Genomic DNA, 12,508 nt, shown 5'->3' with positions numbered 1-12,508 from the left:
GAACTTCAGCTGCAAATTCAAAAAAGCTGTTTAAAATCTGCAGATTCTTCTGATGATTTTCTACAAGAAAACAGCAGATTAGTCTGGAAAAAAAACCTGCCGTATACTTAACTTCTGTGTTTCTATGGCAACACTTTGCTTCATTCACTGGTCTCTATATACCCAGTCTTCAGTGAAGACATGATGTTACATGGTCCACTGCAGCAATCATGGGGGAGCCAGGAAAGCTTTGCCATGGAAGCTCCAAGGGAGCTGAGCATAGTGGATTTGTTTTTTACTTTAATGGGAATCTGTCAGTAGGATCATCCCTCCTAAGCCATCAATATGGGCATGTAGGTGATAGGAAGCTGAATAAAATGATACTTTGATATGTGATCCGATGTCTTATTCCAGAGAAATCCATGTTTTTCTTAATATATAAATGAACTGTTAAAATATATGGGCCAGACACAGATCTCCCTGAGAATATGCCTCCAGATCCTGTTGTAAATGAAATGAGTCATTACCAGTGTAAGACATGTAATGACTAACAGTCTGCTCTCCTGATCTACATGTCTTACACTGGTAACTCCCCGATACGCCTTTTAACGGCGGCAGTTAAGGGTACTTAAACCACAGCGCCGTTAATTAACGGCGCTGTGGAAAAAGTGAATAGCGCCCCCCAGAGTCGGATTTTCTCTGGGGTCTCCATTACCGGGGGTAGCCGAGACCCCAGAAAACATGATTCGGGTTTTTTTTTACCGACCCCCGAGTTGCGATCGCCGGTAATTAACCGTCTACCGGCGGTCGCAAAAAAACCCCCAAAAAACGCGATTTGCCATTCAATTTCTCTGTCCCCCGATGCGATTGCACATCAGAGGACAGAGAAATGGGGTCCCCGGTCGCCCCCGATACTCACCTGTCTCCCCCGGTGCTCCTCGTGGCTCCCGATGGGCGCCGCCATCTTCTTCCGGCCAAAAAATGGCGGGCGCATGCGCAGTGCGCCCGCCGGCCGGCACCCAGGAGATCTTTGGGGTCTCAGCTGCCGGGGGTAGCCGAGACCCAAAGAACATGATCGGGGTCGGTTTTTACCGACCCCTGTTTTGCGATCGCCGGTAATTAACTGTTGACCGGCGACCGCAAATAAAAAAAAATAAAAAAGCAATGTGTAATTCTCTGTCCTCTGATGTGATCGCACATCAGAGGACAGAGAAATAGGGGGATTCGGGGACCCTATCATACTTACCGGTGTCCCTGGGTCCTCCTGTGTCCTCTCCTGGCCGCCGGCTTCTTCCTTCGGTAAGAAAATGGCGGGCGCATGCCCAGTGCGCCCGCCATGATCTGCCGGCTGGCAGCTAGAGGAGTTGGGGCTAAATGTAGGGTTAGGGTTAGGGTTAGGGCTAGGGTTAGGGTTAGGGCTAAATTTAGGGTTAGGGTTGGGGCTAAATTTAGGGTTAGGGTTGGGGCTAAATTTAGGGTTGGGGCTAAATTTAGGGTTAGGGTTAGGGCTAAATTTAGGGTTAGGGCTAGGGTTAGGGTTGGGGCTAAAGTTAGGGCTAGGGTTAGAGTTGGGGCTAAATTTAGGGTTGGGGCTAAAGTTAGGGCTAGGGTTGGGGCTAAAGTTAGGACTAGGGTTGCGGCTAAAGTTAGGGTTAGAGTTGGGATTAGGGTTTGGATTAGGGTTGGCATTAGGGTTACGTTTGGGGTTAGGGTTAGGGCTAGGGTTAGGGCTAGGGTTAGGGTTATGGTTGGGGCTAAATTTAGGGTTAGGGTTGGGGCTAAATTTAGGGTTAGGGTTGGGGCTATATTTAGGGTTGGGGCTAAATTTAGGGTTAGGGTTGGGGCTAAATTTAGGGTTAGGGTTGGGGCTAAATTTAGGGTTAGGGTTGGGGCTAAATTTAGGGTTAGGGTTGGGGCTAAATTTAGGGTTGGGGCTAAATTTAGGGTTAGGGTTGGGGCTAAATTTAGGGTTAGGGTTGGGGCTAAATTTAGGGTTAGGGTTAGGGTTGGGGCTAAATTTAGGGTTATGGTTGGGGCTAAATTTAGGGTTAGGGTTGGGGCTAAATTTAGGGTTAGGGTTAGGGTTGGGGCTAAATTTAGGGTTAGGGTTGGGGCTAAATTTAGGGTTAGGGTTGGGGCTAAATTTAGGGTTAGGGTTGGGGCTAAATTTAGGGTTAGGGTTAGGGCTAAATTTAGGGTTAGGGCTAGGGTTAGGGTTAGAGTTGGGGCTAAATTTAGGGTTAGGGTTGGGGCTAAAGTTAGGGTTGGGGCTAAAGTTAGGGCTAGGGTTGGGGCTAAAGTTAAGACTAGGGTTGCGGCTAAAGTTAGGGTTAGAGTTGGGATTAGGGTTTGGATTAGGGTTGGCATTAGGGTTACGTTTGGGATTAGGGTTAGGTTTGGGATTAGGGTTAAGGTTAGGGTTGGGATTAGGGGTGTATTGGGATTAGGGTTAGGGTTGAGATTAGGATTAGGGGTGTGTTGGATTTAGGGTTCTGATTAAGGTTATGGTTGTTTTGGGGTTAGGGTTGTGATTATCGTTAGGGTTGTGATTAGGATTATGGATCGAGTTGGCATTAGGGTTAGGGGTGTGTTGGGGTTAGGGTTGGAGTTAGATTTTTGGGGTTTCCACTGTTTAGGTACATCAGGGGGTCTCTAAACGCCACAGCCAATTTTGCGCTCAAAAAGTCAAATGGTGCTCCCTCCCTTCCGAGCTCTGCTATGCGCCCAAACAGTGGTTTACCCCCACATATGGGGCATCAGCGTACTCGGGATAAATTGGACAACAACTTTTGGAGTCCAATTTCTCCTGTTACCCTTGTGAAAATAAAAACGTGGGGGCTAAAAAATCTTTTTTGTGGAAAAAAAATATTTTTTATTTTCACAACTCTGCATTATAAACTTCTGTGAAGCACTTGGGCATTCAAAGTTCTCACCACACATCTAGATAAGTTCCTTGGGGGTCTAGTTTCCAAAATGGGGTCACTTGTGGGGGGTTTCTACTGTTTAGGTTTACATCAGGGTCTCTGCAAACGCAACATAATGCCCGCAGACCATCTATCAAAGTCTGCATTCCAAAACGGCGCTCCTTCCCTTCCTAGCTCTGCCATGCGCCCAAACAGTGGTTTACCCCCACATATGGGGTATCAGCCTACTCAGCATAAATTGCACAATAAATATTGTGGTCCAATTTCTCCTGTTACCCTTGTGAAAGTAAAAATTTTGGGGTGAAAAATCATTTTTGTGGAAAAAATATGATTATTTTTATTTTCATGGCTCTACATTATAAACTTCTGTGAAGCAGTTGGGGGTTCATAGTGCTCACCACACATCTAGATAAGCTCTTTAGGGGGTCTAGTTTCCAAAATGTGGTCACTTGTGGGGGGTTTCTACTGTTTAGATACATCAGGAGCTCTGCAAATGCAACATGACGCCCGCAGACCATCCCATCAAAATCTGCATTCCAAGCAGCGCTCCTTCCCTTCTGAGCCCCGATGGGTGCCCAAACAGTGCCCCCCCACATATGGGGTATCAGCGTACTCAGGACAAACTGGTCAACAGATTTTGGGGTCCAATGTCTCCTGTTACCCTTGAGAAAATAAAAAATTGCAGGCTAAACAATCATTTTTGAGGAAAAAAAAAGGATTTTTTATTTTCATGGCTCTACTTTATAAATTTCTGTGAAGCACTTGGGGGTTTAAAGTGCTCACCGCACATCTAGATAAGTTCCTTAAGGGGTCTAGTTTCCAAAATGCGGTGACTTGTGGGGGGTGTCTACTGTTTAGGCACATCAGGGGCTCTCCAAACGCGACATGGCATCCGATCTCAATTCCAGCCATTTCTACATTGAAAAAGTAAAACGGTACTTCTTCTCTTCCAAGCTGTGCGGTGCACCCAAACAGTGGTTTACTCCCACATATGGGGTATCGACGTACTCAGGAGAAATTGCACAACAACTTTTGTGGTCCAATTTCTCCTGTTACCCTTGTGAAAATAAGAATTTGTGGGCGAAAAGATCATTTTTGTGTAAACAAATGCGATTTTTTATTTTCACGGCTCTACTTTATAAACTTCTGTGAAGCACTTGGGGGCTCAAAGTGCTCACCACACATCTAGATAAGTTCCTTAAGGGGTCTAGTTTCCAAAATGGTGTCACTTGTGGGGGGTTTCCACTGTTTAGGCACATCAGGGGCTCTCTAAACGTGACATGGCATCTGATCTCAATTCCAGCCAATTCTGCATTGAAAAAGTCAAACGCCACTCCTTCTCTTCCAAGCTCTGCGGTGCGCCCAAACAGTGGTTTACCCCCACATATGGGGTATCTGCGTATTCAGGAGAAATTGCACAACAACATTTATGGTTACATTTCTGTTTTTACACTTGTGAAAATAAAAAAAATGGTTCTGAAGTAAAATGTTTGCAAAAAAAAAGTTAAATGTTCATTTTTGCCTTCCACATTGTTTCAGTTCCTGTGAAGTACGTAAAGGGTTAATAAACTTCTTGAATGTGGCTTTGAGCACCTTGAGGGGTGCAGTTTTTAGAGTGGTGTCACACTTGGTTATTTTCTATCATATAGACCCCTCAAAATGACTTCAAATGTGATGTGGTCCCTAAAAAAAAAATGGTGTTGTAAAAATGAGAAATTGCTGGTCAAATTTTAACCCTTATAACTCCCTAATAAAAAAAAAAAATTGTTTCCAAAATTGTGCTGATGTAAAGTAGACATGTGGGAAATGTTATTAACTATGTTTTGTGACATATCTCTCTGATTTAAGGGCATAAAAATACAAAGTTTGAAAATTGTAAAATGTTAAAAATTTTCACCATATTTTCATTTTTTTCATAAATAATCGCAAGTAATATCGAAGAAATGTTACCACTAACATGAAGTACAATATGTCATGAAAAAACAGTCTCAGAATCAGCAGGATCCGTTGAAGCGTTCCAGAGTCATAACCTCATACATTGACAGTGGTCAGAATTGTAAAAATTGGCTTGGTCATTAAGTACCAAATTGGCTCTGTCACTAAGGGGTTAAAATGAGTTCTGGAGGTAGATTTTCAGGGAGATCTGTGTCCGGCCCATAGACCTTAACAGCTCATTTACATATTTATTAAGAAAAATGTGGATTTCTCTGGAATAAGGCATAGGATCACAGATATCAAGGTGTCATTTTATTAAACTTTCTACAACTTACATGCCCATATAGACGGTTTAGGAGGGTTGATCCTACTGACAGATGCCCTCTAAAATTAATCTGGACTTGTTGAATTTACTGTGGATCCTCAGGCAACATACTAAAATAATAGGTAACACAAATATGTATGTGGTTTTATTACAATATTATTATACTATACTATTAATATTAATATTTTATTAAATATTATACTATTATAGTATATTTAAATGTTAAAGATCCTACTGTCACTATTTATATGAAGAAACCTATTTTGTTTTTGCTAATCTGGTCTTGCTTGGAACTATTTTTTCAATTTGATTTGGTAATTGGGTCAAGTCGGAGCAGATATTGAGTTGCGGCAGTTTTTTCCTTCCCTTTTATCATCTGCAGAGCAAAACTACTAATTATTGCAAACATTTGTTTTCCATTAAGAAAGAAAAACATATCTGTATCAAGTTAAGATTTAGATACGATTGGATCAACATGGCAAGCTTACACACAGTATAAAGTCTATTGCAATATAGAAAGTATATTATAGTTTTTTTGGCTACAATGAGTGACCTGCAAAGTAATGGAAAAATCATGGTCAAATGGCACATCACGAATGTTAAAGTTTAGTTCCCTGGAGGCCTTTTAATTATCTCCGTTGTCTGTTTTTTCAATCTGTCATACAGATGTTACTCTACAAATAACAAAAGTTGCTATAATGAATGGTTGAAAGCAGAAAGTCTTTACATCTGTACTAAATCTAAATAGATACAACTTGCTACTTTTATTGCTAAAGATGTCCAGATCATCAGCTATCGACCTCTGTCCCTGTCAGGTCCACTTCTGATTTATGATTAACACAATACAGAGGTTCCTTTTGCAGGTGTGTAATCAATGCTGTTAATGTAGGGGGGGCAACTTTTTATAGTAGCTAAGCCAATCCCCCTTCTCTGTCTACACAACAGCTGCCCAAAGTATGGACGATACTTTGTAAAATTGCATTCCTTAGAAATTTTGCAGTAACAATGTGGCCTATTGCATGCTGTCTGCAAATACAGCAGTGTGTTAAGCAAGGTAGATTAAAGCGAATCTGCCAGCAAGTTTTTACTATGGCATGCCTCCTAGACGAGCCTCAACCCCAGCACTGATTAGTAGCTTATCGCCAATATACAGTGTACACAGAAAGCTGTAGTGTGGGTGGAGTTAGTTTGAGGTCTGTTACATCTACAGCAGAGAAAGCTCTGGATGTATTACAACTGCTATGTAGGAAGTCAGCCCCTGCTGAGAACTGAATTACATTGTGACTTTAGGAGACAATGCTCCCTTCTGATTTGTGTGCACTCGGAATAGTCATTTCTTACCTGCATCTTGCTGTGTTGGTTTGAACAAGAAGCAGGAAGTGTTATTTCACAAAGTTGAGAGGGAGCCTCATGCCTGTGAGAGACAGGCAGGACAATAAGTGTGTGCTAAGAACGAGAGACTTGTAAATGAACTATCGACTTCAAGAGAGAAGACAGTGCCCGGGTATTGCAGTGTTGATCACCAGGACCGTGTTAGAAGGAAAGAGTTGCATCACACAGCAAGGATGGTTCTCCTCAAGCACCTGCAACCAGAGAGAGGAAACAACACTGTGATACCAGTAATTACAATATTGAAAGTGGGAATGGGACCTGCCTGGACCCGGAATAAGATGGATCCTTTAATTTGAAGGAAGAGCTCAACACAACACACTCAGCTCAATCAGGATGAAGCAGCAGCGACCAGACATTCTTCTAGTCGTTACAGAACTGGGAATGTGCACCAGTGTTCAACTGTGTTAGGGTGTAGAGCAGGGTTCTGTAGCAAGGGTGCTGCAGCAGCGTGGCCCGACTTTCAGAAGCCAATTACTTGGAAGTTAGAAGAGAGTAGTTTGTAGAAATTGTTTAGACAGTTTGTATTAAACTTTGCATTGACATAGCTGGAACACAGCTTGTTGACATGGTACAGCTATCTCTCCTTGCATCTATTATTGTTGTTCTCATTATAATAACTGTTATTTTTATTTTCCATTATATAATCCTCTGTATTTCAATAAAGCCGGTGTTTTGTGTCTGCCTCCTCGCCTACTGTACCATATTTGAGTGCGGCCTGGCGGTGTAGTTCAGGTACAGCTACACCCAGTAAACTAAGATATACATTGCTGGCATAGGGGTCTCTTTCCTTACATTATGCTGCTCTCAGATTAGATAGCAAAACCTGCTGACAGATTCCCTTTATGTGTATCAAATCACTTGTGTAATGCACTATGGTAAATATATCAGTTAAACATCATCAAGACGAAGCTTAACCCTCTGGATGTTAACACGAATCTACAAAAAAAATATTATAAAGCCCTAATGTAGCTCTGGCTCCATTACATTCAACATTGCGCCAATCAACAGCACCTCAATGAATTGCATAGAATGCTGTGCATTGAATTATAGCTTGCTGTAAAAGGTTTTGCATGGCAACAAGCACTTGGCACTCAGGGCAAGAAGCCATAAGGGCTAACTTTGCGATCCTGAAAACTAGCTACCATGGTCCTCAGGTTGGGGTTTGGGCATTATGGACTTTTGCAATAGGGGAAGGTTGAGATGAGATGAAACTGGAAAGAGTCTAGTTGGCATAGTCATGAGTGGTTGTTGTGTTCTAGGAATCCAAGTAGAAGTGACCCAGAGAAAATAATTTTAGGAGAGGCAGGTATGACTAAGTCACTGGTAAATTGCTGGAGGGAAGATATCTTTCACTATGCCTAATGGCGTTAGTGATATAAAAGTCAGAGTTTTTTCTCCAGCACACTAAGTGTTGTGAGGGTTAAACTAAGTTGCATAATGGGCTGGCTTTTATGTGGACATCCATACAGTGGGTGGGAGGATGTCCAACTTATCTCCACCTTCAGAGCTGACACCGCCGTTTGCTGACAGGATCTGTGTGGTGTCACAGTTATGTGATAAGTTACATGGGGGAGGAGTCATATGGTCTGGTGCTTAAGTAACTGGCCTCCACAGGCAGCAGGTGTCAGTGTCTGGAGAGGAAGCACTCCTGGAAAGTGTTTGTGCCTGTGTCAAAGGACCTGAACCGTGGACATTGCTAGCCTTGAGTGGGCTGATCCCCGCTAGAAGAGGGACTGTGTTTTATTTTGATTTACTGTTTTGCCCAGAGGGCCATGTTTACTATTTTCCAGCTTGGTCTATGCAGCATTTCATAAACCAAGCACGTTCTTAAAGAGACAGTGTTCAATTTCTACCTCTGTGTCCAGCCGAGTGAGCCGATCTACCACACAGGTTATGATGTAAATTGTGGATAATCTGTTAATGTTAGATTCAATAACACGTAGCAGCTATGTGAGCTTAAACTGTGGGGTTCTAACCAGAAAGATGTTATCAGGTGATGTCCAGTCGTATCACAAAAGGGCTTGGGATTGGTACGCATAGTGTCTCTACTGCCTCTGGGAGGCCTTGGCATTCCTGTTCATGGATTGAGCATGAGCCCATTATAGTCTACAGAGCTATTAACCTGTGTTTGTTTTATTGCAGCTCAAGGGTTCTGCAAAAAATTACAGGAACATTTCTGTTTTTGATTCAAGTCAAGGATCAAAATTACTCATACAAGTCTATGGATTCATGAAAATCAGGTTCAGAGCATGGATGGCATCGGTGCAGTCTGTGTGCTGTGACTAACATTGCAATTAGTAGAAGTGTTTGGCGTCTCTTTTTTTTCTTCCTTCCGATCCAAAACACTGATGATTAACAGTCCGTTTTTTTAAATACGTGAAAAATGACTGAAGCCTTAAAGAGGCCATTTCTGCTGCTATACTGGTTCTGGAAAAGTTTTCCTTTTTCTTCTGTGCCCCTCACTTCCAAAATAATGTTCCCCAGTAATAAAGCTGCAAATTTTACTATCACCTATCTCTGTGAATCACAAAATCTCGGTGAGCATTTGCTTTTTCTCCTCTTGACTGTGTTCCAATTATGAGTTTTTGGTGAGTTTTTGAAGCTGCATATTTTTACTGTATCAGAAACGCAGCATCTTACAGTTCGAGAAAAGTGGATGGGATCTATAGAAATCTCATCTCAACTGTGCTTAGATTTTGTGCTCTGTGAACCGACCTGCGGTGCATGTTTCAAATGCTCAATGTCAGTTTCTCTTGGGAGTACGCTGAATTTCATGAGCAGATTTTCCCTGTAGAATTTCATTAGATATGGAAAATCTGCAGGTAAAAAAAGCATATAAATTTTCAGTGCATGTCCGCTGTGAAAACCCACTGAAAAACGCATGTTATTTGCAGGTGACTGTATCAATAAAGTTTTTTTGAAGTCAAATACCAGCAACCACCATCAAAACAGCATTATGTAAAAGATGAAATATCAAAAACGCAATAAAAACGTATTGAAAAAACGCAATGCGAAAACCACATGTAACCTACTTTATATAACAGTAGCACCAATATAGTCCAACAAATCCACGACCACCCCAGTAATATAAAAAGTCACATACTTTATTGAAAAATACCAATAAAAATGGACCAAATTCAAACCCCCCAAAAATTGTTCTATGCCCATGCAAATGTGAATAATAGCATTAGTGCATAAAATGGTGCAGTTACCACTTATGAGAGGTACCAGGGAGAAAAAATTTACAAAGTTTTCAATGTAGAATGGCAGCCAGTAATGAATAAACATTAGTTTATAGTGAAATAATCAATGCACTGACATTCCAAAATATTGGATCCAGTTGGATAAAAACAAATGTCATTAGTTTTTTTCACTTGAAAAAGACGCCGGTAGGGCTTTGAAACGCATTGTAAATAAAAACCTTTTCCTCATCATCCTTTCTGAAGAATTGATTCACTCCAGCAGCGCAGCCCACCTACGTGTTTATCCAACTGGATCCAGTATCTCCTGGATGATTTATCCACCTGCCCAGGGCAGCAGCGGCTACTTTTCTTGAGGCCTACATAGGAGTTGTGTCTACACCACCAGGTGAGCGCAACCAGCACTCCCCTACTCTCCCTCCATACGGTATCACCTTATCGTGCGCTCTGTTTCCTACTCCTAGATTTATGCAACATTCCAAAATACCGTGTACCGTGTTAGCCAGTAGATAGCCAGGTCTCTTCATCAGGCATAGACTAATACAAAATCGGAAGAATCAGATATTTATACCCAACACAGCACAGAACTGTCATTATGGGAAATGTCAGAGCATTGATTATTTTACTTTAAACTGTTTATGAATTATTGGCTACCATTCTTTTTACTGTATACCCTGTAATTTTTTGTTCTTAGAATTGCACAAGTGGTTGGTGCATAATGACATTGTGAAGAAATCTTTTGTAAATTTCAACAACATGGTAATCTATAATAATGATAATATAATTAATGTGGCATCACCTTGTATGTCTGCAGTACTACTGAGGCTAGCATGAATGGGCCTGGCAGCATAAAGCTACACCCCTGGCAGCAGTACAGACCCATGATGCAGCAGACATATTATCTACTATATAATTGTCTAAGGGGTACTTCCGTCTGTCTGTCTGTCCCGGATATTCATTGGTCGCGGCCTCTGTCTGTCATAGAAATCCAAAATTGTGGCAAAACGCCCACGACCATTGCCACGACCAATCAGCGACGGCCATAGTCTGGCAGCGAAATGGCCGCTGCTTTACTACCCTGCAGTCAGCGCTGAGCGCTCACACAAGGTTAATGCCAGCGTTAACGGACCGCGGTGTAACGCACTCCGTTAACGCAGGTATTAATCCTGTGTGACCAACTTTTTACTATTGATGCTGCGTATGCAGCATCAATAGTAAAAAGATCTAATGTTACAGATAATAATAATAATAATAATAATAATAAAAAAAAGGTTATTCTGACCTTCCGACATCACGCGCTGTCCTCGGCAGTGCATCGGCAGGTTCCGGTGCCAAGGATGCTATGCGACAAGGACCTGCCAGGACGTCACGGTCATGTGACCGCGACGTCATCACAGGTCCTGCGCTCATACCAACCCTGGGACCAGAAGCTGCCGCGTGCACCGCACACAGGTGCCAGGACTTCAAGGGGCCTTCGGAAGGTGAGTATATGCTTATTTTTTATTTTAAGTCTTTTTTTAACCATGCATATAGTGCCCATATTGCTATATACTACGTGGGCTGTGTTACATACTGCGTGGGCTCTGTTATATACTACATCTCTGTGCTATATACTATGTAGCTGGGCAATATACAACGTGACTGTCCAATATACTATGTGCTCTGTGTTATATACTACGTAGCTGTGCAATATACTATGTGGCTGTGTCGGTTCTGTTATATACTACGTCGACTGTGCAATATACTACGTGGCTCTGTTATATACTATGTGGCTGTGCTATATACTACATCGCTGACCAATATACTACATAGCTGTGCAATACACTACGTAGCTGTGCAATACACTACGTAGCTGTGCAATACACTACGTGACTGTGTTATATACTACGTGGCTGTGCAATATACTACGTGCCTGTGCAATATACTACGTGGCTATGTTATATACTACGTGGCTCTGCTATATTCTACCGTGGCCTGTGCTATACACTACGTAGCTGTGCAATCCACTACGTGGCTATGTTATATACTATGTGGCTGTGTTACATACTACGTAGCTCTGTTATATACTACATAGCTATGTTATATACTACGTCGGTTGTGTTATATACTACGTCACTGTGTAATATAGTACGTAGCCTGTGCTATATACTACCTACATATTCTAGAATACCCGATACGTTAGAATCGAGCCACCATCTAGTTCAGATATATTTGTATACACAAGTTTCTTTGCCTGAACAGTTACATATAATCTATGTGTTAAAACAAGTTCAAATATTTTCTGTGTATAGATCTGCTGACTGTGCTGTGTTGCCTTTAAAATGCCTGCTTTCATCACGTAGCCTTTTGTGTCACCCTGAAGTGAAAGAACCACACCCCAGAGAAGACTCAAAAATGCTGGGAATTTTATCTGGAGTCTGAAGAGGAACACGGGGTTTTAATGATTAATGTGGTCTAATGAATGTGTGTAGTCATTGCGCTCACTGTCTGAGTCTATTCAACATTGAGAAATGGTAAATACCAGACATCCTTCTTACTTCACAGGGAAGTGTTTCCTGGCTGTAACAGTGACTTCTACATAGGTGTTTCATGGGCACACAGTGACCTATCATACTACATAAATTCAATTAACATTATCTAGCATTTTATTCAAGGTACACCTCATATGTCATGTCTATGTTGCCAAAGGATGAGCTTCATGATCCAACACCTCTTACATTATAATTTATGTGTATATGAGGTGATCCTGCAAA

General features: G+C 41.8%; 1 protein-coding gene across 2 annotated transcripts in view; it reads left to right on the top strand.

Annotated features, from left to right (window-relative positions):
• The window catches only part of MMP28 (matrix metallopeptidase 28), a 102,740-nt gene that overhangs the window by 67,299 nt on the left and 22,933 nt on the right, over positions 1-12,508 (top strand). The gene's annotated exons all lie outside the window — the stretch shown is intronic.

This window comes from Ranitomeya variabilis, chromosome 3 (assembly GCF_051348905.1).
Source record: "Ranitomeya variabilis isolate aRanVar5 chromosome 3, aRanVar5.hap1, whole genome shotgun sequence".
NCBI classification, from domain to species: Eukaryota; Metazoa; Chordata; class Amphibia; order Anura; family Dendrobatidae; genus Ranitomeya; species Ranitomeya variabilis.
Note: the sequence above shows the minus strand (reverse complement) of the source record. Positions and strands in the feature narration are given on the sequence as shown.